The sequence below is a fragment of the Rattus norvegicus genome, chromosome 2 (genome assembly GCF_021556685.1).
Source record: "Rattus norvegicus strain SHRSP/BbbUtx chromosome 2, alternate assembly SHRSP_T2T, whole genome shotgun sequence".
Lineage (NCBI taxonomy): Eukaryota > Metazoa > Chordata > Mammalia > Rodentia > Muridae > Rattus > Rattus norvegicus.
Window position 1 is genome coordinate 93,047,394 of NC_141535.1, and position 26,197 is coordinate 93,073,590.

The following is a 26,197-nucleotide window of genomic DNA, read 5'->3' on the forward strand; positions in this document are numbered from 1 at the left end:
AAGCCATAGGCAGTGTGATGTGGGATGGGGCAAAGCAGGTGAGATGCTTTGCTGACTGAGATGAAGATATCTTCGGGCACCAAAGGTGCCGGATCTAGTGCGGGATAATAGACAACATTTTTTATAATTTCATAGCAACTCCTCACATTAAAATAATAATAATAATAATAATAATAATAATAATGACAATGATAATAATAATATTGCTCTGTTGTATTGAGGTTACAGAGCAATGATAAACGTCGAAGAAGCACACACGTAATGTAAACTCCACACAGACAGGTAAAGACAACATGAGATAAACTGATTTTTGCAGGAGGCATCATTGCCCATTGAAGCCAGAACAGTATCCACTGAGGTTAGTCTGGCCCTGCACATGATGCTGTCACAGATATAGCCCACCATGCTGATACTCAGAGAAGATATATTTCCCTTGGGTCTTATTACAAGGCTAGGACATTTCTCTCTCGGTTTGAAGAAGGTTTGCATTCCCAAATAACTGTATCTAGTATTATTGAACAGTATAAGATTCCTTGCATGCAAACATCATAATCATTTTGTTCTCAACAAAGAGCCATCTGTTTTGTAGGAGCACACTCTCAACTGTGCCATATTTCGCTTAGATAGTGTGGGGATGCTCTTTTCTTGCTATGTGAGCTCCTGAGTGGGAAGCACCACAAGCCGTATGCTGCAGTCTTCTAGTGCTAATCTTGAGGCAGGGTGTCAACATTTTGTGCATAGAGTGACCCAGAAAATATGGTCATAATTCAAACAGTTCACCACACAGCCAGAAACACTGGCATATGGAGAGCACCCCTTCTTGGGGGCATTCAAACCGCGGTTACAAAGTCAAGGGCGCTTGCTTGGAGTGGGCAGTTGGCCAAGGTCATTTCTGCATTCTTCTGAGGCTAATACCCTACTGTTCTTACAGCTCTAATTTCAGTTAACATTTGCAATACTTTAGCAAATCAAGTGTTAGTAGAGATAAAACAATTGTCACTTGGGCGCTACTTTTCTTTTTTCATTACTGTGACCAAGTGCTTGACCAAAATCAAATTGTGTTTCTTTTAAGGGGTTTATTTTGGCCCATGAAGCAGAGAATGGAGAGATGGGGGATGGGTGGCTGCCAGTGTTCTGCTCTCCCTTAGACCATGGGGCACAGACCAATGCTAGTGCTGTCTATTTCCAGGGTGTGTCTCCCCTCCCCTGTTAAACCTTTCCGAAAATGTCCTCACAGTAACATCCAGAAGTGTGTCGCTAACTTCTAGGAGGAGTTAATTCCAAACCCAGTGAGGTTGCCCATTAACTCATGACCATTAACTACCACGCATGCACCATCTCACTTCTTCTCCACAAAGTCCTATTGAATGAGTGTCTTCTCAGGGTAGCTGATGCAAAACCAGCAGGCTAAGAGAGCTAAACCACCTCTCCAACCTCATTATTAAAGCAGTGATTTAAGGCCAGGTCCCGTTAGCTACTTAGCCACTGCCCCAAAAGGGGAAAACTCAAGTCAGAGTACATGGTGAAATTTTAGTGAAGTCAAATAAACAACCCTTAGATTTCCCCAGGCATACCAAACCAACTTTCTTAAAACACCTTGTTTTATGTAATTTTGGGGAAAATTCTATATTAATTAAAAACTTGATGGAGCAACGAAAAGAAGTATGTTAAAGAAAATGTTCTGCAGGAAGTGAGGCTCTGTTCTCAAGTTCATAGCCTGTTGTCTCAAAAATAGAATTAAACACAAAGACAAAAGACACACGAACAAAAACCTCAGTTGAAAGGGAGGGTTAAAGTCATATGCTTTTGATTCTGTCATCAATTTTTACGCTATGCATATTGATTTAAAACATGACATTTGTTCACATGTGCATAATTTGTAAAAAAAAGTTTTATCTGCTTTTCTATTTTATACACCATTATTTTTGATGTCCTCAGAAAGACTGAGGGAATCGCAAAGGGAGACCAGCAGTCCTGTTCCCGGTGCAATTACCTTCCAGATGGCGGTCAGAGGAGCTGTAAGAGGCTGATGGTGGTGGAGATATTGTTGCAGAGCGAGAGGAGGAAACATTGTGTTAAAAGTTTGTACCAGAAATGCCATTCTGGGTTAAAAAATAATGAAGTAATGAAGTATCAGGATCAAAGGGAATCCCATAAATCACGACCATTCACTCCACTTTATTACGTGAAACAGAAGCAGCTATGGATCTGCGACTTTTCTTCCTATTAAATTGGCACAATCCCACGCCCTCATAAAAACATTCGATCTAAATTACATGATTTCTCTTCAGCCACCATTTGACCTATTCTTGACTCTTATTTCTTATTTGCAATTTCAAGCGTTTGAAAGCTGACTTGATTTACCAAAGTGTTTTCTTGTGGCTAACAATAGAAAGCAAGACAACCCCTTTGGGAACTTCGTTGTATCTGCATCCCATCTGCTTCCAACAGATATTCAAGAGAAATAATGATGTACAAGAACATGTCTGCATTTGGCAGAGAAAAAGTAAGAGTCAAAGCAACAAGAAACCCTCAGAGAGCTGTGTGAAAAGTTGATTGACCACTTAGTTTCTCCTACTCAGGGTTATAAAGAAAATGACTGAATCCATACATGCTTCCCTGTCTTTCACTGGCTACTTGTCTCCTGTTTGCTTTGTTCCAAGTGTTTCTGGAGAAACACCAGGTTAGTCCATGCAGCAATGAAACAATCAGCACCCTCACTTGAGCATTTTGCCTGCAGAACCCAAACACACTCCAAGCTAAATTCGGTTTACCCGGCAGACCATCTTCCCCATATGCCTACTCTTGTGTAGAACATGAGTCTAAGACTCTCGAGGACCAGGTGTCTTCTTTTGTTACATTGCTCACCAGGTCATTTTCACCATCCTCATCCCTGTGTACACCAAAAAAGCTTCATCACAATACAATGAGAGAGAGAGAGAGAGAGAGAGAGAGAGAGAGAGAGAGAGAGAGAGAGAGATTAGGCATCTTCAATTCCAACCCCAAAACACAAGTATAAGAATTTACAAGGATGTCTCAAAGAGTATTTTATGCATTGAAATGTGTCCCTTCAGAGATGCAGATGACCTTCAGTGGTCATTCAGAGGCTGCAGCTAGATGGTTTCAAAGTAATCAAATCAAAATGAGGTCACAGGGTATACCCTCGGCGAATCAGCCTTCAAATGTAAGGAGAGGATTAGGATGCTGCTAGCACAGAAAAGGGTCAGTATGCAGGTGCACAGGAAGATGCACAGGAAGACAGCCAGCTCATAGGCAAGAAGTTAAACAGAAGTTTTCAAATGACAACACAACTAACAGTGATTTCAGGCTTGGGACTGCAGAACTGAGAAAACTTTGTCTTCTGTTATTTAAAGAACACAACCTGAGAAGTCTTTGTCCCAGCAACTCAAGGACACCAACACGCAGGTGTATTGATTTTTTTTATTTGTATTTTTAATTTCTATTTTGTGTGTGTATATGGGATACCTGCATATGCACATAGATGTTCATATGTATGTGTGTATGTGTGTGTCTGCATGTGTGTGTGTCTGCGTGTGTGTGTCTGCATGTGTGTGTATGTGTGTGTGTGCATGGAAATATACATGTAAAAGCCAGGAGTTGCCGTGGGATATGTCTTAGTTAGGGTTTTATTGCTGTGAACAGACACTATGACCAAGGCAAGTCTTATAAAGGACATTTAATTGGGGTTGGCTTACAGGTTCAGAGGTTCAGTCCATTATCATCAAGGTGGGAACATGGCAGCATCCAGGCAGGCATGGTGCAGGAGGAGCTGAGTTCTACATCTTCATCTGAAGGCCACTAGGACAATACTTGCTTCCACGCAGCTAGGACAAGGATCTTAAAGCCCATGTCTTCCTCGGACAAGGCTACACCTCCAAATAGTGCCACTCCCTGGGCCAAGTTTATACAAACCACCAGAGGTGCTGTCCTCCATCACTCTCCACTTTATGTACAGAGGAAGAATCTTTCTCTTGGACATAGAGCTCATCAATTCAGTGAGTCTAGCTAGGAATCTTGCTCTGGCAATCTCATCTCAGCCTCCTTAGTGTTTAGATTATGATGCCCACAAAGAACTTGCATAGGGACTAGGGATTCAAACTCTAGTCATTGGGCTCCTGTGCAAGTATTTTACCCACCAAACTGTCTCCCCAGCTTCTTTATTTGTGGTTTTCAAACTTGAAACAGCTAGATATTCTTTGAGGACATTTAGGTTTTACTGAAGTGAGATATGTTTGCATTTTTTCCTTTGTATTTTTGTATAGCAACTGTTAAAACTGTATACACAGTGCACTCTTCTAGCAATACTTAATTCCCCCTCACTGATTGATGGGTAATGCCTTTCCAGGGAAATAGTGTGTGGTCCAGTCTGAGTGAGCATCCTAACTAACCACAACATCGTTGTACAGTTGTGCTCTCTGTTTATTCCAATCTGCACTCTTTGTCCATAGCAAGTTTTCTACTCTTTGCTGTTACATAAGGACACAAACTCATACAATCATTGTATCACACATCTTCAGAGCTTTACTAATAACCATAGGAAGTTCGAATCTTATGTATTTCCTAAGAAAACCTTTTAGGATTTACTGTTTGAAAGGTCCTCTTGTCAGAACTCTTTCAAGTTGCAGGTTGAGTCTGCAAATTGCTGGATACTGACGTAATAACACTGTGCGTATCCCATGCATTGTGCTGTGGACCACTATTTCAGGATCATGCCCACCGCTTATTCAGACTTTCAGTTCTAAGACCTTACTTCAAACCTAATGATTTTTTTTCTGTGATTTGGTACTGAAAATAATATTTTTACTGAAAATATATATTTCGTACAATATGCTCTGACTCTGGTTTCTGTCCCCTAATTTCTTACAGATCCTCCTCTCTTCCTCACCCACATAAACCCTTCCCCTCCTCTCTCCCTCGTTAGGATACCCAACAGGCATGTAAAACAATAATACTAATAAAATAAAATAAAAACAAGCTAGAATGAGACAAAAGAAACAAACAGAAGAAAAAGAGCCAAAGAAAAAGATAAGGAAACACAGGCAGATGAAGACATACATATACTTGCCCTCTGGATTAGGGGTGGTGGTTCCTGCCCACATTCTCTTTCAGCACTGGGACCCCATGAGGAGCAGACCTGTGCAGGAGCTGTGTGCCACCAGTTTCTGGGAGTTCATATGTGTACTAGCCCAACTAGAAGACCTTGTTTCCTTACTGTCCTTCATTTCCTCTGGCTCTTAAGATCTTCCTGCCTTCTCTTCTGGAGGTTTCCCTGAACCCTGAGAAAGGGAACTGATGGAGACATCCTATTTAGCGCTGAGTGTCCCAAGGTCTCTCATCTCTGTCCAACTGTGGGCCCCTATTTAGTCTCATCTCCCACAGGAGAGGGCTTCTCTGTTGAGAGCTGAGCAGTACGATGATCTATGAGAAAGTATTGTGCTGTTGGGACTTATTACTACTTTCCTTTAGCGGAACAGTCAATTGCCTTTGACCTATCTAGCGTCAGATTCTTGGCCACCCACGCCATGTCCAGGATGGGTACCTATAAGGTACTTGTTGGTCACTCCCATAAGCTGTGTAACTATGACTCTAGCACAGCTCGTAGACAGGTGACATTGTAGACCAAAGTGTTTGCAGCTGGATTGGTCTTCACCTGTCTTCTCGGGAACTTTCCATTATACTGAGCACCAGTCAGTAGGGGACATGGCTCTAAGAAGGCACCATTTTAACTTCTCCATGCTCAGTGAATTGTACAGGTGTTATCATCTACAATACAGCCTTATAATCAGTCTATAGGAAGTAACCAATATAGCCTTGGCTCTGGCCTAAGTTGTTTGGGGGTTCCCATGAGATCCCTTTGACCAACAACTCAAGTCCATGTAACCCATTCCTGTTACCAGAATTTAGTGATAAGAGATGTCCAGTTGGGGCCCCATCTCCCTGTTACTTGATAATTCCACTTATATCACTTTCATAGATATATATTTTTTAGGAAACTTCTACTGCATTAGGTTCCCAAATGACTCCACAAATGGCCCTTCTCAGATGATTTTTCTATATGAGAAAAATTGAATTCATGACCCATCATTAAAATTATATTAATAATATATATTACATATTATAAAAAGGCCACCAATATTGGCTTCATAATTCATCGATGCTGCCGCTTCCTTGTACTGTCAGGGCTTTTAAAGTGAACAAAGAATAAACGTGAAGTTGCAGTAAAGTATATTTTAATCACGGCAGCCTCCCAGCAGCTGATGAACTCACTGTTAGAAGGGGAGAAGGGCCAGCAAGAAGGGCTTAGCACATCACTGTCTGCAACTGAAGCACTGGGACAGGCGGCACTGACATGTGGTTATGGACCCTGTAGGCCTCTCCAATTATTTAATGCAGCCCACCAAGTTCCAGGGCATGCACTGACAATGGCACTTAATGGAACAGAAAGAAGAACAGAATTCATTATGAAAGATGTAGTGTCCTCATTGCTTTATGAAATTTTCATCAGCCTGATTTCTTCAGAGCCAGTCGGATTATAGGAAAGCCTGGGTATTGCCAAGTGCCTCTCTGGTAAGAGTTGTGTTGAGGTAGCCAGCCACCAAGACAGTGTCCACTGATCCTTCTCTCCTGGATTTCATACTTTGTGGGCCCTGCTTCAGAGTTATATAAAACCTAAATTAAATAAATAAAACAGCAGAAGCTCCCTAAAATATATGCGTCTAATCAGTCACACGCTGCCAACATGATAGAATGGGACTTGGGAGGTGAGGTCATCAAAGCTGTGGTGTTTGCATTGCTTCCTCGCACCTTGCTTACTCTGAAATTGGTCCACTGCTGGGCTACTTAGACATCTATGGCCTTTCACCAACACCCAGCACCACTTTCCTGGGGATGTGAGCCAGTCCCCTTGGGCTCAATCTGCAGCCAAGACTGCAGCATCACGAGATGCCTTAGACCAGAATCGTAAAACTACATACTCTAAATTCTTAACCCAGGAAGGCCAGGTTAAAATAGACTCACTGGTATGAGAGACTAATGTTAACTTGGCACTTTTCAGACAACAATTATTATAGATTCAGAATGTAGTTGCCATGCAAGAGGCCATGGGTTGGATCACAAACACCTCAGAAAAAAACAAAAGGAAATTCTTATAGGTATAAATACAACCCCAAGGATGTTTAGAAAATTCTAAAATAATACTATACCCTATTAACATGTCTTCTCATTTAGTCCCCCAAATTTGATGTGTAATAGTTGCTTTTGTACAAGTACATGGTTAGAAATTGATTAGAGGATGAAGGAGGGGAGGAGACAGTATAATACAGGAAGAGGGTCAACTCCAAGATACACTGTCATGTCACACATTGTACAGGTCCCCAATAGCCCAACATTGTACAGAGGAAACGTCACTTCCGCTGACAGTGCAGTGTTTGTTTCTCTATTTCATAGCAAAGGGAGGATACAACCTGTAGAGACCACCTCCAGTGGATAGGCACGGCCCCCAACAGAGGGATGGGGCCACCCACGCATCTCAAAATTTTTAACCCAGAAATGTTCCTGTCCAAAGGAAAGAGAGGGACAAAAACTGGAACAGGGACTGAAGGAAAGGCCTCCAGAGACTGCCCCACCTAGGGATCCATACTATCTGCAGACACCAAACCCAGACACTATTGCTGATACCAAGAAGTACTTGCTGATAGGAGCCTGATATGGATGTCTCCCGAGAGGCTCTGGCAGAGCCTTACTGATACAGATGAGGATGCTAACAGCCAACCATCTGACTGAGCCTGGGGACCCCAATGGAAGAGCTAGGGGAAGGACTGAAGGATCTGAAGGGGATTGCAACCCCACAAGAACAATATCAACTAACTGGACCACCCAGAACTCCCAGAGTATACATGGAAGGATCCAGGGCTCCAGATACATATGTAGCAGAACATGGTCTTATCTGACATCCATGGGAGGGGGGAGGCTTGATGTCCCAGCATAGGGAGATGCTAGAGGGTTAAGGCAAGAGTGGGTGAGTGGGTAGAGGAGAACCATCATAGAGGCAAAGGGGAAGGGGGGAGGAGAGATGGGATAGGGGGGTTGGTGGAGGAGTAACTGGGAACAGGAATATCATTTTAAATGTAAATGAATAAAATGATTAATAAAAAATACTTTCTCCACCTGTCCCAATATGATTTGAGAAGTCTCCACCCTGAACAATAAATTTAATTCCATGGAGGAGCATCCTTTAAAATGAAGAGGTTTCTCTGTTGCACATCCAGTGTCCTTTCCTCTTACACACAATGCATGAAAATTTTCTGCAGTTTTGAGAACAGTATCTGCAAACAATTCTAAAATAATTTTGCCAACTCACTCCCAGCCGATGTCCCCATCAAAGAAGACCTGTGGGTTTGGGGTTGAGGGGCTCGATGCTGGGGATGGGTGAGACATCTTCACCGCAGGTACTGGCAGGAGAGGAGCTCAACAGTGTTCCCACATGTTGTCATCTGCTTTATGGTAGACCTGTTCCCGGAATTTTGCTCAATTCCACTGAACCATCCCTCTACAAATAGCATTCCCATGTATTTTTTGTTGCTGGGAATTTCAAGTAAGTTGAAATAGAAAAGTCAGTGCTCCCATCAGCCTCCACAGTGCTCCCATCAGCCTTCGCAGTGTTCCCATGAGCCTCCACAGTGCTCTCAGGAGCCTTCGCAGTGCTCCCACAAGCCTCCACAGTGCTCCCATGAACCTTCACAATGCTCCCATCAGCCTCCACAGTGCTCCCATGAACCTTCACAGTGCTCCCACGAGCCTCCACAGTGCTCCCATCAGCCTCCACAGTGCTCCCATGAACCTTCACAGTGCTCCCACGAGCCTCCACAGTGCTCCCATCAGCCTCCACAGTGCTCCCATGAACCTTCACAGTGCTCCCATCAGCCACCACAGTGCTCCCATGAGCCTTCGCAGTGTTCCCATGAGCCTCCACAGTGCTCCCATCAGCCTCCACAGTGCTCCCATCAGCCTCCACAGTGCTCCCACGAGCCTTCGCAGTGCTCCCATCAGCCTCCACAGTACCCCCGGTGAGCCTTCATTTCAGTTTTCTCTTGACTTTTCTTGTTCGTTCACTTTTTCCATCTGAACTTTAACATTGGCTTATACGAGTTTATAATTAAAATGTTGTTAAGTCACATTTTAATAATGCTTTCTTTCTCATACCTAAACTGATATGACTATCTTTTGCATTTCTCAGAAGCACTTAAAATGTTCCCTACCCATTTTCATGCTTATTATTAGGGATTCATTTTTCTTGTTAATTACGAACCTTTCCTCCTTTCGTCATCTATGTCAAGCTGGCTTCTTTAGGGTCTTACCCACAAGTTCACTCAGTTCTCTCATTTTGCCTGATTTTTAAGTTTTGTCATTGAGCCTGACCTATGTTGATATAGAATTTAAACTCTAGTAAATACAGTGTGTTTGAAGTCAAGAACTGTAGCGATCCTTTGCATCAATAAATGATGCTGATTGAGCCTAGACCATGAGCCTAGACCACATCTTCTAAAAAAACAGTATTCTATCCTTAATTTAGAGGTATGAGGCAGTGTTCTAGTATGAAAACTTTAAGTTTATCCCTGACTAGATCACAAATAAATGAGGCTCAGACTATATTTTATTTGGCTTTATCAGTTATTGGGAGTTACCCCTAATCTCTTCAAACTGCAGGTCTGGCCACCTCCTCTATGTTTCTCCTGGCCTGGTTTCTCTCCCATTATGGTGGTTTCTTTCTCCTTCTCCCTCTTCCTCTTTTCTCTCAGTCTCTCTTCCTCCAACTAGGTCACTCCTAAACCACCTACATCTAATTCCTTCACTAATTAATTCAGTAGTCAATTTTATTTAACCTCTAGTTATAAACCAAGGAGCAAGCTTTGCACAACAAAAGCTGTAAACCTGAGAAGTAGCTCGTAGGCCTAGACCCTCCAGGTATAGAATTTAGCATTACAATACACAGCAATAGACCAAACCTCAACATGTGATCACGGATCATGTTTGCTTTCCTCAACGTTAAAAACTAATTCAGTGGTGCTTTTTATCATCAAGCAATACAAAGTCATCCACAAAGTGAATATCTGCAAACGGTTTAGATTAGTCTGAGGTATGTCTTCTTTCCTGCAATGAAACATCCAGCTTGTGCTTCATGTGGTAATGAGCATTTCATGAATAACATCCAATCAGTAGTAGCTACTAGAGAACCAGGCTGCTCATGTTGGAGAAAGGCTAGGACCAACAAGCTACCATGGCTCAAGCTAAGACAGATAGGGAATCGATGCTAGCACACACACATAGTCGATACATCACAATAGCAAGGAACCAAACAAATAGACAAGAACTGACAGAAAGAACGGACATTTAATACAGGACGAGAAAGACCAATAGGTGAAAGACTAGATAGAAATTTTATATACAACGTAAAAATCACTGGGAAACATTTTCTAACACAAAGGAATAGCTATCAGGAAATGTGATATGTGCGGCTACTAAAATGAGAACTCTGGTGCCATTGGCTGTTTTCTCCCTTTTACTGAAAATATTTTCTCATACAATATACCCTGATTATAGTATCCCCTCCCTCTACTCTTCCTAGTTCCTTCCCACATACCTTTCCCTCTGGATCCACTGCCATTTTGTCTCTCATTAGGAAGATACTGACTTCTAAGAAATAACAAAACATAAAATAAAAGATAAATCTAAACATCACATCGAAATTGGACAAGGTCAACCAACATCAGGAAAAGAGCCCAAGAGAAGGAACAACAGAGACACACTTGTGCACACACTCAGAAGTCCCATACAAACACTAAACAGAAAGGTGTAATATACACAAGGTTGACCTGACACAGACCTGTGCAGGCCCTGTGCTGGCTGCTTCAGTCTCTGTGAACTCATATGTGCTTTGCTCAGTTTAGAGAGCCGAATTCTCCCAATGTCCTCCATTTCTGTTTCCTCTCCTGTGGGGTTCCCTGATCTCAGAGGGGGAGCGATTTAATGGAGACAGCCCGTTTAAGGCTGAGTGTTCCATGGTCTCTCTTTCTGCATTATGTGTGGCTGTGGGTCTCTGTATTTGGTCCCCTCTGCTGCACGGAGAAGCTTCTCTGACAAATACATCTCTGACAGTGATATAGGAAACTACTGTCACGAGTTATTTTATCTCTTTTTTTAAGGCCAGTAGTATTTTATAAACTGTGGATTCCCCCACGCTGGCTGTGAGGCAGCTGAACCATCCTCTCAGCAGTACTGATACTCTCCTGATTTCTCACCTCCTCTCCCCCTCCCCCTCCCCCTCCCCTCCCCCTCCCCTTCCCCCTCCCCCTCTTCCTCCCCCTCCCCCTCTTCCTCCCCCTCCCCCTCTTCCTCCCCCTCCCCCTCTTCCTCCCCCTCCCAGCCTCTAGTGGTCGTCATTCTACCCTGTTCTATAATAGTTTTCAAGTCTTTAAGTCTTGAAAACTCCATATGGACAAAATCTTAAAGAAAATTTGAAGAGGCAAACATTATCTCAGATTATGATCAGATTGAGAAGATAGCATTTTCAGTGGTTTAACAAAAATAATTAAATTCTACTATGAAGACATGCATTCAAGACAATAGACAGCCCTTCTCAAAGCCTTATACCTGAGACTAACACTTGCTTTCCTCAGGAATGCTATCTGTCGATCAAGGGCTGGGGAGATGACTTAGCCAGAAAAATGCTTGCAGTGTGGCTTGAAGAGCTGAGTTCGTTTCCCTAGCACTCACACCTCACCCCCCCCCACACACACACACACACTACTGGGCGAGGGAGTGTACAACTACAATCACAGAGCTAGGGAGGCGAAGGAAGGCAGCAGGTTCCCGGAGAACAGCTGACCTAGACAAACAACCAGCTGCTGCTTCAGTATGAGACCCTCAGAAAAACATTCGGAGAGCAACTGAAGAGGTCATCCATGATCAACCTCCACACACACACATGTGGGTATTCTCCTACACAGACACACCTGCATGAAGATGCACACAACACATAATCACACACACACACACACACACACACACAATGTGAATTTTAAAAATGCATCCTCTAACATTCTGGTATTTTCATGCTTAAGAAAATGTTATTATCTCCTGTTGAGTCTTCAAGGCAAAAACCAGCCCTTGTCTGTGATCTTCCCTTTTCAAAATGAGAGAATTTTCCAAAGTTCTTAATACTTAAACTCAGGTAATCCACGAATTCTCTATTGCGCTGAGGTTGGAAATGGATAGAATAGGAGGGCAAGGCTGTATGATGCCTGATACTTTCAGGACGGTGGCACAAAGGAAGTGTCTAAGACGACTTCCGCCCAAAAGACCTTCATAACTTCACTGGTGGGGGTTATAGAGGAAACATCCAACAGTAAGGGTCCACATTCTGTTGCCTCAGAGTGCAATGGGGGATTTTGAGAAGAGAAAATGCATGAAAAGCAATACCCCCCTCCCCGCCCCGGTGCCTCCCAGAGAAATAGCACACTGGGATCTGTGGCAGAGCCCTTTTTCGGTGGTGACGGATAGCCCTGGTTGACAGAGCATTGGAATTCCCTGGTCCTTTAAAGCCAGTTGTCCCCAGCCAGTGTCAAGCAGGACACTGTTTCGAAAGGCCCTCCTCACATTTATTCACAAATTGAAACTCATTGAATGAAGAACTTCCAGATCCCGCTCTTCCAGAGTCTCTTAGCTGCTCTCAAGTATTCCACACAACTTACCAATTTTGAAAACTGCAGAAACAACAAACAATAATCATACCTATCCAGTGTTCTTTTCTGTCTTTGATTCCTTCTTTCTCCCATTCTGGACATCAGATTACCCAATAGAGCTAATCTGCTCTCCTTAAAAAAAAAAAAAAAAAGATACTTACACAGTACCACAGTTTGTATCTTCTATCACACCAAATTCTCTGACATCTCTCACCCCAAATGTTGAAGTGACCTCTGAAAACTTGTGTCTACCCCAAATTCCTATTCTGAATCAGTATAATGCCATTTGAAGCTTGGGAGATGCCTAAGTTACTTTGTATTGCTGTGAAGAGAGACCATGGCAAAGGCAAATTATAGAAGACACCATTTACTGGGGGCTTAGAGCTTCAGAGGGTGAGTCCAAGACCATCCCACGGCAGGGAGCATGGCAGCAGGTGAGGCAGGTACACGTGGCACTGGAGTAGCAGCTGAGAGATTAAATTCAGATCCATAAGTTAGCACAGAGAGCTAACTGGGAATGACCAGGGCCTCTGAAACCTCAAAGCCTGCCCTCAGTGACACATCTCCTCCAACAAGGCCACACGTACTATCTGTCCCAAACAGTTCAACTAACCACAGACTAAACACTCAAGTATATTAGCCTGGAGGGGGCGGTGCTCTTATCCAAGCCACCACAGGGGATTGGAATTAGATGGGTTTACAGGAGTCAGGCTTGGATTCATCTACTTCATTTTCCTTACAGAAAGATAAATAGGAAATTCCCCCACCTCTCTCTGTCCCCACTGTGTATTTCCACCACAGAGAAGCCACAGGAGCACAAATGGATATGGTGGTTGCCCATAAGCTAAAGAATGGGCATGAAACTCACCTAGTTGGTACCTTGAGTCTGTACTTTCCAGCACCCAAACTATGAAGAATAAAGGCCTATGGTTCAAGCCACCCACCCTGTGGTATTTTGAAACAGAAGCCCCAACATTCCTAACATCTCTCACCGACCTCTTTGCCTCGCTCTTTCCATTCTCATCATAATGGTGAGAAAGATGCTGCTTAAAAGTATAAATTTCATGATATCATTTCTTCCTCTAAAATCCTAAGAATTCAATTTTTCCAAGAATTAAAATAAGGACCTTAAATGGTCCATATGCCTTGGACCTTGTGACATCGAAATCGTCTTTAACACCTTTCATAGCTCTTTCCCACCACAATGACTTCACTGTTGCTATTCTGTTCTCGGGGTTTTTGGACACTCTGCCCCATTACTGGAATCCTCCTCCCTACTTACCCTTTATTCATGACAGTCTGCACTCAGTTGTCCACAGCGCCCCAAGTAGCACTGACGCCTGGGTCTCCCCACGGTGGCCCTAGCTCGAGCCTATGCCCTGGCCTCCCACATACTGCTTCCTGACTCTTTCCTTTGTTCTTCTTTCCCCTTGGTCAAAGCTAAGCTCTAAAACTCCTCAACTTAAACTTTTCCCTCAGTTGAGAGAGCTTCGTTAGGCTAAAAATTAACTTCCATAAATTCAATTTGATCATATCTATAAGGACTTGCATGACATGACAAACTTTCCTTATTTATCTTGTTCTTTCTGTGCCATGAGGACCAGAGTTCCTTTCCTGTGCTCTCCACGACTGCTTCATTGTTCCCCCCAAAATACTCCACATGCTTCTCTACTCATTCCCCATAACATTGTAACAACATGTATGTAGTATCAGGAAGTGTTCATGAACCCCAAAGACCAATCAGGAGTCAACCCGATGCCATCACACAAGGGTCTTTATTCACAAGCTCGAGCGTGCTCACTGTTGACCCACAGGACAGCTTCCCTGGAGAAACCCCAAACACTCATCAGGACAAGGTTTTATAGGAAATGACAACAAGGGGTGAGTGTCTCTAGACTGGCAAACATCTAACTGGGGAGCTACTGTGGTCTTTAGCATCATTGGCTGTTGCTGGGAGTCATGTCATAAACTTAACTTCTGCTTTCCTCCTGACTGGTGGTTGTTAGACAGGGGTGGACTTGTAACCTGGAGGTGCAGATTTGTTGGGGGAATAACCTGGAAACTGGTGCTAGATGTGGGTTTTGCGGGGTAGCCTAGAAACCAGTGCTAGATACCATCCTGTTAGTTTTATTTGAGTTCAACATTAGGTCAGGTTCTCCAAGATGAGTCTGAGCCCAAAGACGTTGGTATCTCAGTGGGTGCTGAGTCCATGTTACATTTGAAGACCAACAAACCTTCTCTTTCCTTTTCTTCTTTTTTCTTTCGGTAGTCAATATTTCTGCCTCACCACCCCTGGGATAATATCCATACACTGAGAATTCATGATTCAAAGTAGAGTCTTGTGTGTGACCATGCCAGATATTAAATAAACCAATGACTTGATAAATACGTGGACATTACATTTGCTGTATGAAATATTACAACATGTTGATGCATATCATCTACAAGAATTGTATGCAATGTTTAATAGAGTTTTAAAAGGATTTACTGACTGCCAAGTGGGTTCCTAAACTGTTAACAGTTATTTTCCTGGCTTTCCCAGCGTTACAGAACCAAACTAAAATGCAAGTAGAAACTGCCTGCCCATCTATCTACCATTCACATTTTCAAAGTTTACATCATTTGACATGGCTCCATTAGGATAGAAGCTCAATTCTGCAACGTAAGATTGATGCTGTCTATAAAATTTTGGTACCTATAAGATAGCAATTTGACTTAGAAGTTTGAAATCACTGTATTGGATTTACTACTTTCAGATGCAGGAGGGGCTATGGCTTTTTCCTCATTATGGATTCCGCGTTTTAAATAGCACGTTCAAGCTCAATGCCAGCGAGGCAACTTAGTGAGACCCTGTATCAAGATACAAATAGGAAAAAGACCTAGGGATACCTCAATAGCACCGTGCTCACTTAGCCTGTGCAAGGCTCTGAGTTCAGTCACCGGTTTGTCCTATCCTCACCCTCATCCCTACTGCCCTCAGTCACACACCACACCCACTCCAATGCCCCAAACGCTCCCAGTTAGAAGTTGGAGAAGGAAGTAGCATTTGACTTAGGACTAAAAGCACACTCTGAATTTCCATAGAAAAAAATGCTTCTCAGCTGGGCGGTTATTGAGAAAAAAGACTGTCTGCTGGTCTGATAGAGAAAAAGCAGTTTAGAGCCTTTGATATAGCTGTCTCCTGAGAGGCATGACAAATACAGAGGTGGATGCCAACCGTTGAACTCAGAACAGGGTCCCCAATGAAGGAGTTAGAGGAAGGACTGAAGGAGCTGAAGGGGTTTGCAACCCCACAACAATATCAACCAACCAGACCCCCGCCCCCAAGAGCTCCCAGGGACTAAACCACCAACTCAAGAATACACAGGGATGGACCTATAGCTCCATCAGCATATGTAGCAAGGGATGACCTTGTTGGAAGGAGAGACCCTTGGTCCTGTGAAGGCTCAATGCCACAATCTAGAGGAATGTCAGGGTGGGGAGGTGGAGGAGCACCCTCAAAGAAGCAGGAGGAGGTAGCTGGTTTCTGGAGGGGAAATTGGGAAAGGGGATAACATTTGAAATGGAAATAAAAAAAATAGAGGAAGAAGAAGGAGGAGGAGGAGGAGGAGAATAGGAAGAAGAAGGAGGAAGAGGGGGAGGAGGAGGAGGAGGAGGAGGAGGAGGAGGAGGAGAATAGGAAGAAGAAGGAGGAGGAGGGGGAGGAGGAGGAGGAGGAGGAGGAGGAGGAGGAGAATAGGAAGAAGGAGGAGGAGGGGGAGGAGGAGGAGGAGGAGGAGGAGGAGGAGAAGAAGAAGAAGAAGAAGAAGAAGAAGAAGAAGAAGAAGAAGAAGAAGAAGAAGAAGAAGAAGAAGAAGAAATGAAAGAACAAAAGAAAGGAATGAAAGAAAGAAAGGAAGAAGGGAGGAAGGAAGGGAGGAAGGAAGGAAAGGAGGAAGAGGTTTTAGGAGTTCTGACTGAAAGTTGAAGGCAAAGAAACTGGTTATGGGACTCTGTCTGGGAACCCAGAAGCCACGCCTGCTGGGAATGGATTTAGTGTCTTGTTCAGCCAGCAAGAGCGTTTTCCTCCTGTAGGAGATGAGAACAAGGTGCAGAGAGGGAGAGATCTGGAACACTAAGTCCTAAACAGAATGTCTCTCTTCAGGGCTCAGAGGTCTGTGTGGAAGAGGCAGAAACACGCTAACTGCCCTCGGGGATAGAATTCACCATGGAAAGGAGGCAAGAAGACCTCACCAAAGCCAGACTGCTGCACACGTGTACTCAAAGGACCATGGCAGTACGTGCAGGGGCTACAAAGGTCTGTGCTAGACGGAGTCCCATCACCAAGAAGGGAAGTGGACAAGTGTCCTTCCCTAAGCCAGAAGCTATCTCTCGCTGACAGCCACTCACAAAGGAAAACTTAGTTTTACACAGTGTAGTCTCTCTGGGCAACAGACCACACGTAAGGGCAGCCCCGTGTGCAGCAGCAGACGGCCAACGCAAAACGGAGTCATTGATGTTTTCTTAACCCTGTCTGTCTTTTGCTCATCTACCATGGTTTCCAATTTTATGTTTTTATGGCTTTGTATTCACGTATGTGTGTTGGGGCTATGTATTTCCTGAACATTTTCTTTGAGGTTTTTTTGTTGGTTTTTTTCTTTTTTTCCTTTTTTCCTTTTTTCTCTATTTGTGTTTGCTTTGTTTTATTTTGGATTATCTTTTTAATTAGTCTATTAGATTTTGAAAGAAAGAGAAAGTGAAAGTATGAGGTTGGGCAGGAGGGGAAAAAAGATCTTGGGGAGGACAAGGGAAGAGAAACCCTGATCAAATATACTGACTAAAAATAATTTTCAAAAAGGGAACTTTAAGTACAGATCATTGAGTGTGTCAAATTTCTTTTTTACAAAAGCCTTACATCTACTAGTTAGAATTGTTTAGCTAAGCAATTCTGGGCCAACTCTCCTTCGACCCTGGAGGAATTTGTTTTATAAGTGTTGACAGGGCGTGTCACTCTCAGACCCCATGCATATGTTGGGGTGTGATGCTATTCTTGGCTGTCAGCTTGGCTACATCCCGAATTAACTAAAACTCAGGATGGTGGGCACACCTATGAGGGATTTTTCTTTTCTTCTTATTTTACACATGGTTTTTATGTAGCGCTGGTTGTCCTGGAACTCATTCTGTAGACCAGGCTGACCTCAAACTCATAGCCCTCCCTGCTTCTGCCTCTGCCTCTGAGTGCTAGGATTAAAAGAATCATTTGAAGAGAGAAGAACCTCCCCTAAATCTGGATTTGCTCAGGTTGAGAAGACCCACCTTAAAGCTGGGCCACCCCCTCTGGTGCAGGCATATGGAAAGGACAGGGAAGAAGGAAGGAAGCCTTGCTCTTGCCGGCTTACTTCAGGCTCACTGACAGATATGGACGGCCAGGCCTTCCTTAGGATTCCAGCGTATGCTGAAAACCAGCTGAGACGAACTTTCCATCGGGAGACAGCCATTGTTGCAATAGCCAGACCATAGCTGTAAGCCACTGTAATAAATCCTGTTTTTATTTAGAAAGAGAGAGAAGAGGGGAGGAGAGGAGAGGACAGGAGAGGACAGGAGAGGAGAGGACAGGAGAGGGGAGAGGAGAGGAGAGGAGAGGAGAGGGGAGGGGAGGGGAGGAGAGGAGAGGGGAGGGGAGGGGAGGGGAGGGGAGGGGAGGGGAGGGGAGGGGAGAGGAGAGGAGAGGAGAGGAGAGGAGAGGAGAGGAGAGGAGAGGAGAGGAGAGGAGAGGAGAGGAGAGGAGAGGAGAGGAGAGGAGAGGAGAGAAACCATCATGGGCCTGGATGGACTATCAGAGCCAGAACCAGAGCTGGATGACATCCTTCGAGCATACAGAAGCTCACTGAGCACATGAGGAGAAAGGGAGGGCAGATGAGTCACTTCATACTCAGACTGCATAGAGGAGAAAAGGAATATGGAAAAATTGTAAGAAATAGATGACTTGGAAAGAATGCGATAGAAGATGCCTTCTGGACAGGTCACAGCCGTGACATCATAGCAGCAATGGCTACCTTCACAAGATGATGCCTGTCAATATTCAATCATGGCTTAGGGTGGGGCATATAATGCTTCACTCCTTGCAGATGAGCCTAAGGCAGGTTCCTTGGGATTGGAGAATCAGTCCTCAGTGCTGGAGCCACTGGTATAATGTCCTTCCTCAAGTAACAATGCCCACCGATGCTCATGCAGACAACTTTAATTAAAACGTGTGTGTGTGTGTGTGTGTGTGCGCGCGCGCGCACGCGCACACGCGCCAGTGTATGAAAAAATAGAGAAGTATGAGGAACTTGGGAAGAAAAGCTGTATTGGGAACGGGGAAGAAGATAGGAGAGAATGATGAGGACCTTTGATACAGACACACATGAGCACACACACGCACATATGAAGACATTCATCCTGTGGGAGTGTGGCTTTGCTTTCCTGTTCGGGGGTTTTGCTGTTAGAATTATCAACAGCCTGGCAGCTTACCCCAACTAGAGGAGGAGGCAGTGAGTTCCCAGATGAGCTAAGCGTGACTGCTGAGAGCAGCTGAGGAGACAGAGGGTGTCTGTACAATTCCCTCAGAACTGGCTGTAAAACAGAGTCTGAACAGTGGCTGAGAGTCAAGGCCACAGCTAAGACGTGTGTGTATAGTCCAGGCTGCGGCTCCACAAGTATTCTAGGGCCCAAGGAATTGTAGAAAGGACACACAGATGTGTACAGAAAAGCTGGGATCAAATAGACTGTGCTTGCCATGACAGAGTGCACCTACTATGTACAGCACAAGGGGAGGAGTTTGCTAGTATGGGTTGGAAGTCTTTGTGGGTGAGCAGTCTAAGTTTCTAGGAGGAAGAAGTCACAATTGCTAAGTTTTGCACACACCAGTCAGCTGTCCCCAAATACTCTCACTTACACACACTGTCAATATTTGCACTCAGACCAGAGGAAGGCTTTCCAATTCTGGATCTGACCAGTATGGGAAGGCTTTGCTGTTCCTGTGGCTCTGAGCCCATGACAGGGTGTGCCCATGTCAGACAACCCACATTTCCTCAAAGCTTTCTTAGTTCCCACAGTTTAGTTCCAAAGCCCCAAACAGGAGAGCAAGGCCACACTCCCACAGGTGCCGAGGAGACGTGTAGTCACACAGTGGTCTCCACCACAGCTGTTAGAAAGCAACAGCTCACAGAGCTGTGCCCAGGGCTTGGCACACAGCTGCAATACCACAGTTCTCAGCCACAACGCTGCGGTCACACTGGAGAGGATCGTCCTCTCTTGTGGGGGTTTGCTCTGCTCCTTATAGGATGTTAAGCAGTGTCCTGGGCTTTCCTCATTGTATCAGTGCCTCCCCCCACCCTGCCCTGTGCTTGGTTGTGACAGTGAAAACTGTCTTCAGACATTGCCAAATGTCCTCAACCAGACAAGGTTAACCCCAGTTGAGAAGCACTGCGAAATACTGGAACCTTGGGCCCAGTTGCTTCACTTCTCAGATTCTATTTCTAATCTGTGAAATGAGGGCAATAATAGACTGAGCGCATATGCTTTGGGAGGTAGCTGGTGTGGGGGTAGTTAGCAGAGGTGGTGGACATCTCAGGATACCCAAGAACATCTTCAGTGTTCCCAAGAGTGGCAACACTGAACAAAAGCTGTGTGCTGCACGTCCATGGGGGAGAAGTTAAAGTTGATTTTCCCTTCTTAGGCTAACGATTTACTTATCCATTCTTTTTTAATGTTTTTTATCCATTTCTTTTTTAAATAACTAAATTTTACATCCCAATTGCCGCTCCCCTTCCCAGTCCCCCCTCATAGAGTCTCTCCCCCATGCCCTCTTCCCCTTCTCCCCTGAGTGGGACCGCCCCCTCCCCCAGTATCTGCCAATCATGGCTCATCAACAATATCAATTTCTAATATCTATTTCATCATCTGGATAGAGGGTGAGTTTCAGTGTGGATAAACCAACAAGGGAAGGACCAAAAGACAAGCCACTTTGATCTTCCTTCATTACTAAGCACCAGTTAACGCTCCCGAGTTACAGATGCCCACACGTCAACTGTTTGGTTAACTGAAAGTGGAGTGTGAAGGAGATGAAGGACCTCTGCTTTAAAAGTGGATGGGAAAGCAATATGCGATATTCCAGAATGAGCTTCAGGAGTTTACACCTCCACGTTTTACAAAATCCAGATCTGCAATATATATTTACTAAGACAAAATTTTAACATCTGCAATCTTAGACTTAAAAGCATGAATATTTTAGGTTTATTAGCATAAACTGAATACCAACATGCAAACACTGAAATGAATTTAAGGAAATTGTTAATGATTCATTACATAGAGTAATTAGATTTTTGTATGATCAGAGCAAATGCATTAGCAAAAACAATTATGCGCCGATACAATGAAAAGCCGATCTCAGGAAAGAAGCCATTAGTGTAATAAAAAGGACGTTCTGCAGGGCTCCTCCTGTACTTTCTTAGACTCAATTGCACCAGCTGTTGCCGTCTGCCAGAGAAAGCCCTTGGCAGAGAAACGTGGTGAATCTTTGCCAAGCCTGGTCTGTTAAAAATGCCTGCCCTGGAACTCCAGAGACCTGAGGGATGAGCAGACAGCAGCTCAATCCTACATTGGGATTTGAGGGGAAACATCAAAGAAGATAAGCAGGAAAGTAATTCTGTGGAAATCTGTTTCTTCTTGCTTCTGTCTCCAGAAGTCTGACTTTTCAAGGCTGTCTGTCTGTCTACAGTCTTTACCTACAGCACAATCGTTCAGATGCACTGCGTTGTCTCCCACAGACTTCAGATACAGCTTCGAATTCAAGACACTGACATCTGTATTTTCCCAGGACCTAGCATAAAGCAGCATCTAGATGAATGCTAGGTGAGTGGACTATGGAATGGAGGGAGGGAGGGAAGAAGAAGGGAGGGGGAGGGAGAGGGGGAGGGTAAGTAGGTCCAGGTGGAGAACACATCTTACTCTTCCTAGAATAGATACAGTCTCAGGAGACAGGAAATGAGTCGACAAGAAAGCTATGTGGCATAGAGCAGCTGTAAACCCAAACGAAAAAAAAAAGTTAGGCAATCTTCCAGATCACCAAATCAGACAAAGATGTTTGCCAAGAACTTCCTGATAAAGCAGGCAAAGTGCCTTGGTTTTTTTGTTTGGTTTTTTGTCCTCCCCTTTCTGTATGAATCAATACCCTGTTTGCCTCAGTTCTCCATCTGTACATTCTTGTTTAAACATAGCTGGGATACAATTGTTTAAAGCAGACCATTCCAGGGGTTAGAAGAGAAGAACCCCAGGGACAGAGAAGGAACCTTCAAATTTAGATCAAGGGTGTCACAAGCAACCCAAGAAGTCTGGATGACACATTAGGGGTGAATGAAAACTGGGTTCACGGAAAGCACTGAATTTTACAAATAAAAATGGTGGCTTCCACCCCACAGTGCGGGTATGTAACAAATGTGGCATTTGCAGTATTCTAAGTCTATGTTGGTCAAGCGCTGCTTTCCATTTCAGAGGCTGTTGACTACAAAGGGGACTTTTTCTCTTATAAAAATTCCTTGTGAAAAAGCTTGAAGTTAACAGTGCTAAAAATGATTTTCAAAACAGAACTCAAATAACTACGTCTCAGGATGTAGTTTTGAATAATACACAGAGAAAAAAATGAATTAAGTTCAGAGCCTCCTCCATAAATGCTGTCCCGGAGGTGCTGGCCCCAGAATGCCTCTAGAAAGTGGGGATTTCATCCAAGATAAACTCAGCTGCTGTCGACCTAGTCCTGCGTCAGCCACCCTCACGCTTCAGCTGATGATGGATCTAAACGGAGTTCTCAAATTGGACGGGAAAGTAAGGCGGCACCACAGAAGTTAAAATGAAATTGCCTGCCAGACAGCTTTGTAAACCACAGCAACACCGTGGACATCTGACTTACCATGCTGCTCCCCGGAGCCTTGCTCCCCTCTTTAAATAAAACAACGCGGCTAATCTCAAGGGTTGAAACTCATTAAGTCTTTTAACCAGAATGTTCTTTTTAATTATTGCAAGCGTATTTGTTCTTTTTTTTTTTTTTTTTTTTTAATGGGCAGATTTTTGAAACTCAGTCATTTTTGTGTCCCGGCGTTGATGAAAACCACGGTGGCGCATCACTTCCGGAACTGTCTGATGCAAAGGAAGATAGGATTTGTCTACCTGTGCTACAGGAATTTACCATGGCAACAACGGAGCTGAAGAAAAAAATAAGCAGAGCAAAGCAGCATTGCTGTGACTCCTCAACACGGGTGGTCAGCCTTCCCCGGGTTCTGCAGATATTTGGTTGTTGTTGAACCGGATTTGTAGTATAAAATGCAAGGCTTTCTTATTTTAAGTTCACTGACTTGAAAATAAATTTATTTATGTCTTGGCACGTTTAATTTTTCCAGACCAAACAATTTTAAAAAACACAATCGGTAAAGCTAAAAAAAAAGTTTTAGGCAACATAGGTAAATGTCTCATGCATGTCAAAAATAGGCTCCGGAGGCCTGGGTTTGTGGCTTAGTGGTACAGTGTTCGGAGAGCATGCCTAAGGCTCGGGATGCCATCACTAGCACCGGAAATAAAAAAGACGCCGAGTCATCAGACGCTATTATTGCCATCTCAAATCAAACTGTCAATGACAATCTCCACTTGAAACTTGTCATTCTTCAAGAATCATTTTAAAGCTACATCTTATTATTTATCATGTGTGGTATGGAATGTACAGGAATATGGACGTCAGAGACAGCTTTTGGGACTCCCTTGGTTCGCTCCCTCCACCACGTGAGTCCAGGAGCTCAAACAGGTCACAGGACACGCCTTTACCAGCTGGGCTATCGCCCACTCTTCTCTCCTCTTCCTTTTCCTCTGAGACTTCCACACTCGTCTACACTGAAATATGTTCACATCTACTCCCCAGTTTTCCTTTCCAACCACCTCACACCTCACCGTCATTCTCTGCTTCTTGTCTTGCCTTTCTTTCTTCCATAACTCAGTAAGTCCAGTTTGTGCTGCCCACGTAAGCGTGGGTATGAGAGTCACTCAAACACAGAAAAAACTGGTAAGAATGAAAATAGATATACCAAGATCGCATCATCAGAGTTCTATTAAGACAATTTTATTAATCAAAATGTGCAAAATCATATAACACTTATTTCATAAACTATTCCTACCAAACACTGGTCAAGAACTTCGATTGTTTTATTAAATTCATTTGAACTGGATTTTACCAACTCTCCTTTGGAAACCCTGGTGTCTACTGAGTCAATTTTCTGCAAAGTGCATTGTAATGTGTTCAATGCGTGAGAACATCCCAGACGGGATGGCAGTGCCACACGGACCTCTAGAAGCCATTTAAGGAATAATAAGAGCCCAGGGGACGGCAAAGAAGGAAGATCAACACAAACAGTGGGGCCACGACTGCAGAAAGCTCAGTCATCAGCCGTCAAGGGTAACTGTTCCAGACCAGGGCCTATTATCCCTTCTTAATGAAACGAGTTTATTACAGCATCTTTTCTAAATATATTGGTTAAAACATTAAAGGATGAACTGATTGTGACATGCTCACTATGTGTTCCTAAAATTATGGGAAAGGCTGGGCATGATGGTATGTATTTAATCCTAGCATTACATTAGTTAATCCTAACTACTGGGGAGGCTGAAACAGTAGAATCATGTGCTCGAAACCAGGCAAGACTTTAGGCAATACTGGGGCATCCTTCCTCAAAACAAACCAACAAATAAGCAAACCCATAGCCTGATGGGAGTCGATTAAAGAGAATTAAAGTTCTTCAATCTCATGAAACATCTAAATGTGTATGTTTATGTCTCAAGGCAGCAGTCACTGAAGAAGAGAAAATTTAAAGCAATGGGCTTCAAAGAACTTAAGAGCTAGAGAATGGGGAGGGGCTCTGTGAGGATGGGGTGGAGTGCTGTGAGGATGGGGAGGGGCTCTGTGAGGATGGGGAGGGGCACTGTGAGGATGGGGAGGGGCTCTGTGAGGATGGGGAGGGGCTCTGTGAGGATGGGGAGGGGCACTGTGAGGATGGGGAGGGGCACTGTGAGGATGGGATGGAGTGCTGTGAGGATGGGGAGGGGCTCTGTGAGGATGGGGAGGGGCACTGTGAGGATGGGGAGGGGCACTGTGAGGATGGGGAGGGGCACTGTGAGGATGGGGAGGGGCTCTGTGAGGATGGGGAGGAGCGCTGTGAGGATGGGGAGGAGTGCTGTGAGGATGGGGAGGAGCGCTGTGAGGATGGGGAGGGGCTCTGTGAGGATGGGGAGGAGCGCTGTGAGGATGGGGAGGAGCGCTGTGAGGATGGGGAGGGGCTCTGTGAGGGTGGGGTGGAGTGCTGTGAGGGTGGGGTGGAGCGCTGTGAGGATGGGGAGGGGCTCTGTGAGGATGGGGAGGGGCTCTGTGAGGATGGGGAGGAGCGCTGTGAGGATGGGGAGGGGCTCTGTGAGGGTGGGGAGGAGTGCTGTGAGGATGGGGTGGAGCGCTGTGAGGATGGGGAGGAGTGCTGTGAGGATGGGGTGGAGCGCTGTGAGGATGGGGAGGAGTGCTGTGAGGATGGGGTGGAGTGCTGTGAGGATGGGGTGGAGTGCTGTGAGGATGGAGTGGAGTGCTGTGAGGATGGGGAGGGGCTCTGTGAGGATGGGGAGGGGCACTGTGAGGATGGGGAGGGGCTCTGTGAGGATGGGGAGGGGCTCTGTGAGGATGGGGAAGAGCGCTGTGAGGATGGGGTGGAGTGCTGTGAGGATGGGGAGGAGCGCTGTGAGGGTGGGATGGAGTGCTGTGAGGATGGGAAGGGGCGCTGTGAGGATGGGGTGGAGTGCTGTGAGGATGGGGAGGGGCTCTGTGAGGATGGGGAGGGGCACTGTGAGGATGGGGAGGGACACTGTGAAGATGGGGAGGGGCTCTGTGAGGATGGGGAAGAGCGCTGTGAGGATGGGGTGGAGTGCTGTGAGGATGGGGAGGAGTGCTGTGAGGATGGGGAGGAGCGCTGTGAGGATGGGGAGGGGCTCTGTGAGGATGGGGAGGAGTGCTGTGAGGATGGGGAGGAGCGCTGTGAGGATGGGGAGGGGCTCTGTGAGGATGGGGAGGAGCGCTGTGAGGATGGGGAGGGGCTCTGTGAGGATGGGGAGGAGTGCTGTGAGGATGGGGAGGAGCGCTGTGAGGATGGGGAGGAGTGCTGTGAGGATGGGGAGGAGCGCTGTGAGGATGGGGAGGGGCTCTGTGAGGGTGGGGTGGAGTGCTGTGAGGATGGGGAGGGGCACTGTGAGGATGGGGTGGAGTGCTGTGAGGATGGGGAGGGGCTCTGTGAGGATGGGGTGGAGTGCTGTGAGGATGGGGAGGAGCGCTGTGAGAAACACTGTCCATTGATGAACTCGTGGCTGCCATGGTGACCAGCACAACACCTGCACAAGAT

The 26,197-nt window shown here is 45.0% G+C and overlaps 1 long non-coding RNA gene across 1 annotated transcript; it reads left to right on the forward strand.

Annotated features, from left to right (window-relative positions):
- Window positions 1-21,172: 21,172 nt before the first annotated feature.
- Window positions 21,173-23,155, forward strand: LOC147996167 (uncharacterized). The gene is made up of 2 exons (XR_015671300.1): window positions 21,173-21,635; window positions 22,275-23,155. It is a non-coding gene; the product is annotated as an uncharacterized LOC147996167 (long non-coding RNA).
- Window positions 23,156-26,197: the final 3,042 nt, after the last annotated feature.